The sequence below is a fragment of the Pongo pygmaeus genome, chromosome 22 (assembly GCF_028885625.2).
Source record: "Pongo pygmaeus isolate AG05252 chromosome 22, NHGRI_mPonPyg2-v2.0_pri, whole genome shotgun sequence".
NCBI lineage: Eukaryota > Metazoa > Chordata > Mammalia > Primates > Hominidae > Pongo > Pongo pygmaeus.
The window spans coordinates 14,405,531-14,412,601 of NC_072395.2; the positions used below are offsets into that span (position 1 = coordinate 14,405,531).

The following is a 7,071-nucleotide window of genomic DNA, read 5'->3' on the forward strand; positions in this document are numbered from 1 at the left end:
TCCTGAGTAGCTGGGACTACAGGCGACTGCCACCATGCCCAGCTAATTTTTATACTTTTAATATAGGCGGGGTTTCACCATACGGTCTCGATCTCTTGATGTTGTGATCTGCCTGCCTTGGCCTCCCAAAGTGCTGGGATGACAGGCATGAGCCACCATGCTTTGCCTTCTCTTGATATTTAAACTTTTAAGTCAGTCCAGAGAAATACAATAAATGTCAACAGTAAGTATGGTGTTGAGGCAGAAGTAGGACCAAACTTTTTCATATGTTATTCAGTTGATAACAATATGACCTGGGTAGTAATTTCCTATGTGTCTACTTATACACAAATACAAAAAAGTAAAACAGAGATACTGCTAAATAAAGGACACATTAAGTTCTTAATAGTAACTCAATAAACCGGAACATTGTCAAAAAGCAGCTAGTGAACTTTTTCAGTGTTTTTTTCTATTATCCAATAAGTGAATTATACTATTCCTTTCCAATTTCCCAAGCACTTTTAGTCCCAAGCACCATTTTTGTGTTCGAAGAAAAAGTGACAAATCAAGTAACAAAACTAAACAAGAAAACAAACAAAACACAACTACAGTATCTGCAAAAGTTTTGTAGAAGACTGAAACTGTTGAGTATAAGCATCTCGTATTCTATTATCATTAGTTAACCGAAGAGTTTGTTAAAGACATACATTTCATAAAAAAAGTTAGTTTGAAGTTATTGACCAGTATGTACCATTCCTAAGTATTAGTAACCAAATTCATGACAATAAAGAGCTATCTAACAAGAAAAATTAGTGACTACCAGCACCATTAACAAGACTTTGTCTTTACAATTCATTACCACTTACCATGCATTGTAATGTCTAGGACTGACTCTGATAGCATTTTGAAAACAAGCTAATGCTTTTTCCAATTCTTCAGTTAAGACAAACTCTCGCCCTAATAAAGTATAGGCATAAGCATAATTTGGATCCACTTGGATAGCTCTCTGGAAGAATTTAATTGCAATATCGTGTTCCCGTTGCAGACTGAAACAGTTCCCTGCAGCACACCAGGCCTCTGGCGAATTTTTATCCGTGTCTGTTAAGTCTTTTGACAGAAATGAAAGAGCGACATCTTTTTGAAGATGCCAAAGTGTTGTAGAGTAGATTTCCATGCCTTCGATTCTATAATTCTCAATCCTTCTAACCTCTGAGAATATTCTTTCAGCTTGCATGTACTCTGAAAGCTCAAAATAGGACCTTCCAATTTGGCACAGTACCCAACCAGTATTGAAGTGGTGAGAAGGTAGATGGCTCAAAATATTTATAGCTTCTTTGCAGTGGTATGAACATAAAGCTAAATAACCTTTCCCCCTTTCAAGAAAAAGGCTCATCAAGCCTTCTGCTGCTGCTTTTTGTAGATTAAAAGCCTGAATCTGAGGTATGATTGTGGATATTTCCTCTTCTGAATTGATGGAAGAGTCCAATTTTGTAATTTCCAGGTTGTCATTTATATTAGATTGAGTTATTCCTCCTTTATTAGCTTTACTTTTTGTTTTTCTGTTGGGATTTTAGGTGGAAACTTCATTTTTAATTTCTTCCTATTCTCCTTGGTTGTGGAACTGTCACTAGTAAAGAGTCATGAACTTCTTCGATGCAGTGCATTTGGGGGAGATGTCATAGTGGGGCTCATTACCTGAGGTGTTGTAGTTATTTATGGAACAGAACTTTCTGTTAGTGAAAGAATTGGAGTTACCTCTCGGCTATTTCCACTCTGTGAGAAGACAGACTTTGCTCCAGTTTGGCCAATTCTGGCAACAGACTTTTTTGAAGGGGCTCCGGTGGATGCCACATCAATTACAGAAGGTGTATTAGTGTAGTTTTGTATATAAGATCCATCTCCAGGACTTGGGGTTTCTAATGGCAAAATCCCAAAACTTGGGGTAAATGGACTAAGAGCTGCTGGTCCTGTTAATAAACTTCGACCAGTTTTTGGTTTATTTTCAACCTGTTTAGATAATATGGAAGTTCCTGTTCCCAGTGGGATAGTTTCAGGTGAAATTACAGCTGAATCAATAAAAGACACTGGGGAATCCGTATTCAAGGAGTACTTTGAATTGGAAGATTCTAAATTGACTCTGTTTAATTCCGTTGTGTCCTGGGGTGTTTCCATAAGAATGGTCTCAGGCTGTCTGTGACATAAACTGTGAATAGGTACTTGTGTTGTGCAAGAGTTGGGCAGACAGTTGCTAAAGTTCTGTAAAGATGTGAATTTAAATGTTTGGTCAGGATCTGGCTTTTCACCTATTTCACGTAATGATTCAAAGGGATACCAGAGGAAAGGATTTAAACTAAGTCTCTTTTGGTAACATTCTTATCCTTTGGCAAGCCGATCTGTCTTGCAATATACACGTCCCAACAATGGAAGGGGAAAGCAAACTGAATCACCAAACTCAGTAACAATATCATCATGGCTTTTCTGCTTATTAAACACTCCACCAGATAAGATTTGTTCCCAGTCTGCAAGCTTATTGAGATCAACACAACATTTTGCAAGCAGGTATTTGCATTGTGGTGTAGGACAACTGTGTCTTTTCAAGAGTCTATATGCTTTATAGGCCTTTCCTGGGAGGTAAGAACAGGTCGCCATTAAAAACAAGGCTTCTTCTGAGTGTACTTCTGCATAAAGGCATTCTGTGAGGAAAACCCCATCTCGGTAAGCATAGTGGTTTAGTGCTTGCCATATAGCAGCCTGGAAAGGTTCCTGCAGCACTGTCATCCTCGAGGCAAAGGCCCAATTTCTGCAGTGCCTCAGGAAACCCCCACAACACCCACCACCCTCCCCCCTGTAGCGGCTCCGGCCCGGCCAGCGTCGGCTCATTTAAATTCATCAGTTACCGGGAGATGGGGGTGGCCGAGCCAGAATGAATTCTTTATCCTGCCAACTCTGGAAAGCCTGGCCCCTTGTGATCCATTGCAAAGCGAAATTCACCTCATGTTTGGGAAACAGATCCACTCCCAAGTTCAGTGGAGGGATGTGGCATGTAGGATGAAGGACTCTCTTCCTTCTGATTTGGTCTGCACAGTGGGGCCTAGTGCTGGAGTCCTCTCTGTGAGGACCGCTGACTCCCTCTACCTTGGGTTCCATTGGCCCCACCCTGGGACATGGGCCTTGGCAGATTCTGGCTCTTCCTGGCCCTTAAATTGCTGTCAGAAACCCCATCTCGTGTTCGGATGCCCCGAATAACTGTGGCTCACGCCTCTCTGGAAACATTGGAAATCTCTCCTCTACACATGGTCCCAGGAGTTCGGGACACACGTCTGCCATCCACCTCACTGCTTTCGGGAGAGAATGCTGAGAGTCTCTTGCCAACTCTCTCTTGACTTGAGTTATTCATGGGTGTGTGGTTAAGACGTAGTGAGACCAGATGTATTAACCCAGGCCGGGTGCTGGTGGCTCATGCCTGTAACCCCAACACTTTGGGAGGCCGAGGCTGTAGGATCCCTTGAGGAATAGCCTAACCCTTGGGAGGTTGAGGCTGCAGTGTGTGAGCCATAATGGTGTAATTTGGATCCAGCAGTTTTCTAAACAGTCATTTTGTAGAATCTGCAAAGAGATATTTCTGAGCCCATTGAGGCCTACGGTGAAAAGGGAAATATTTTCAAATAAAAAGAAAACAGAAGCTTTCTGAGAAATTTCTTTTTGATGTGTGTATTCACCTCACAGTGTTGAAACTTTTTTTACTGAGCAGTTTGGAAACAGTCTTTTTGTAAAATCTGCAAAGGGATAGTTCTTAGCCATTTGAGACCTAAGGTGAAAAAGAGATATCTTCACATAAAAACTAGACAGAAGCATTCTGAGAAAGTTCTTTCTGATGTGTGCATTCATCTCACAGAGTTGAACCTTTCTTTTGTTTTAGCAGTTTGGAAACAGTCTTTTTTTTAAATATGCAAATGGATATTTGTGAGCCCTTCACAGCCTATGATGAAACAGGAAATACCTTGACATAAAAACTAGACAGAATCTTTCTGAGAAAATGCTCTGCAATGTGTGCTTTCATCTCACAGGGTTGAACTTTTCTTTTCATTGAGCAGTTTCTAAACAGTCTTTTTGTAGAATCCACAAATGGATATTTGCAGCGCTTTTAGGCCTATGGTGAAAACGGAATTATTTTCACAAAAACACTAAAAAGCAGCTTTCTGAGAATCTTCTTTATGATGCCTGGATTCATATCACAGAGCAGAACCTTTCTTTTGATTGAGCAGATTGGAAACATTATTTTTGTACAATCTGCCAATGGATATTTCTGAGCCGTTTGATGCCTGTAGTGAAAAAGAATTATCTTCATATAAAAACTAGACAGAATCATTCCGAGAAACTTCTTCCTGATGTGTGCATTCATCTCACAGAGTTGAACCTTTCTTTTCATGGAGCAGTTTGGAAACAGTCTTTTTGTAGTATCTGCAGAGGGATAATTGTGAATGCTTTAAGGACTATGGTGAAAAAGGAAATATCTTCACAAAAAAACTAGACAGAAGCATTCTGAGAAACTTCTTTTTTATATGTGCATTCATCTCACACAGATGAATCTTTCTTTTCATTGAGAATTATGGAAAGAGTCTTTTGGTTCAATCTGCAAAGGGATATTTCTGAGCAGTTTGAGGCCTATGGTGAAAAAGTAATATCTTCACATAAAAACTAGACAGAAGCATTCTGAGAAACTTCTTTTTTATGTGTGCATTCACCTCACAGGGTTGAAACTTTCATTTCATTAAGAAGTTCAGAAACACTCTTTTTGTAGAATCTGAAAGGGATATTTTTGAGTCCATTGAGGCCTGTGGTGAAATAGGAAATATCATTACATAAAAGCTAGACAGAAGCTTTCTGAGAAACTTCTTTGTGATGTGTGCTTTCATCTCACAGAGTTGAGCCTATCTTTTGATTTAGCAGACTGGAAAGAGTCCTTTTGTTGTATCTGCAGAGGGATATTTGTGAACGGTTTGAGGCCTATGGTGAAAAAGGAAATACCTTCACATACAAAGTAGACAGAAGCATTCTGGGAAACTTCTCTGTGATGTGTGCATTCAACTCACAGAGGTGAATCTTTCTTTAGATTGAGCAGTTTGGAAACAGTTCTTTTTTAGAATCTGCAAAGGGATATTTCTGAGCCCATTGAGGCCTAGGATGAAAAAGAAATATCTTCACATAAAACTGGATAGATGCATTCTGAGAAACTTCTTTGTGATGTGTCCATTCATCTCACAGAGTTGAACCTTTCTTTGGATTGAGCAGTTTGGAAACAGTCTTTTTGAAGAATCTGCAAAAAATATTTGTGAGCTCTTTATGGCCTACGGTGAAATAGGAAATATCTTCACATAAAAACTAGACAGAAGCTTTCTGAGAAACTACTTTGTGATGCGTGCTTTCATCTCACAGAGTTGAACCTTTCTTTTGAATGAGCAGTTTGGAAACACTCTTTTTGTAGAGTCTGTAAATGGATATTTGGAGCACTTTGAGACCCATGGTGAAAAAGGAAATATCTTCACATAAAAACCAGACAGGAGCATTCTGAGAAACTTCTTTGTGATGGGTGTATTCATCTCACAGAGTTGAACATTTCTTTGGATGCAGCCGTTTGGGAACAGTCTTTTTGTAGTATCTGCAGAGGGATATTCATGAGCAGTTTATGACCTATGGTTAAAAAGTTTATATCTTCACAAAAAAAACTCGACAGATCCGTTGTGAGAAACTTCTTTGAGATGTATGCATTCAACTCACAGAGTTGAAACTTTCTTTGGATTAAGCAGTTTTCTAAACAGTCCTTTTGTAGAATCTGCGAAGGGATATTTCTGAGCCCATTGAGGCCTATGGTGAAAAACGATATATCTTCACATGAATGCTAAACAGAAGCTTTCTGAGAAACTTCTTTGTGATGTGTGCATTCATCTCACAGTGTTGAAAGTTTCTTTTGATTGAGCAGTTTGGAAACAGTCTTTTTGTATAAGCTGCAAAGGGATATTTCTGAGCCATTTGAGGCCTATGGTGAAAGAGAAATATCTTCACATAAAAACTAGACAGAAACATTCTGAGAAATTTCTTTGTGATGTGTGCATTCATCACACATATTTGAACCTCTCTTTTGATTGAGCAGTTTGGAAACAGTCTTTTTTTAGAATATGCAAAAGGATATTTGTGAGCCTTTTCAGGCCTATGGTGAAATAGGGAAAATCTTCAAATAAAAACTGGACAGAAGCTTTCTGAGAAACTTATTTGTCATGTGTGCCTTCATATCACAGAGTTGAACTTTTCTTATGATTAAGTAGGTTGGAAACAGTCTTTTTGTAGAATCTGCAAATGGATATTTGCAACGATTTATGCCTATGGTGAACAGGAAATATTTTCACATAAAAACTAGACAGAAGCATTCTGAGAAACTTCTTTGTGATGTGTGCATTCATGTCACAGGGTTGAAACTTTCCCTGGATTAAGCAGTTTGGAAAGAGTCCTTTTGTAGAATCTGCAAAGGGATATTTGTGAACCCATTGAGGCCTACGGTGAAATAGGAAATGTCTTCACTTAAAAACTAGACAAAAGCTTCCTGAAAATCTTCTTTGTACTGTGTGCTTTCATCTCAAAGAGTTGAACCTCTCTTTTGATTGAGCAGTTTGGAAACACTCTTTTTGTAGAATCTGCAAAGGGATATTTGGAGTGCTTTGAGGCCTATGGTGAAAAAGGAAATATCTGCACATAAAAACTAGACAGAAACTTCTGAGAAACTTCTTTGTGATGCGTGCTTTCATCTCAGATTTGGACCTTCCTTTTCATTGAGCAGTTTGGCAACAAGTCATTTTGTAGAATCTGCAAAGGGATATTTGTGAGCAGTTTGATGCCTATGGTGAGAAAGTAAATACCTTCACATAATACCTGAACAGAAGTATTTTGAGAAAACTCTTTGTGATGTTTGCATTCATGTCACTGAGATGAAACATTCTGTTCATTGAGCAGTGTGGAAACATACTTTTTGTGCAATCTGCAAAGGAATATCTGTTTGCGGTTTGAGACCTATGGTGAAAAAGTAATATCTTCACATAA

The 7,071-nt window shown here is 38.9% G+C and overlaps 1 pseudogene; it reads right to left on the reverse strand.

Annotated features, from left to right (window-relative positions):
* Window positions 1-841: 841 nt before the first annotated feature.
* LOC129026457 (cell division cycle protein 27 homolog) lies at window positions 842-2,757 on the reverse strand (annotated as a pseudogene).
* Between the last annotated feature and the right edge of the window lie 4,314 nt (window positions 2,758-7,071).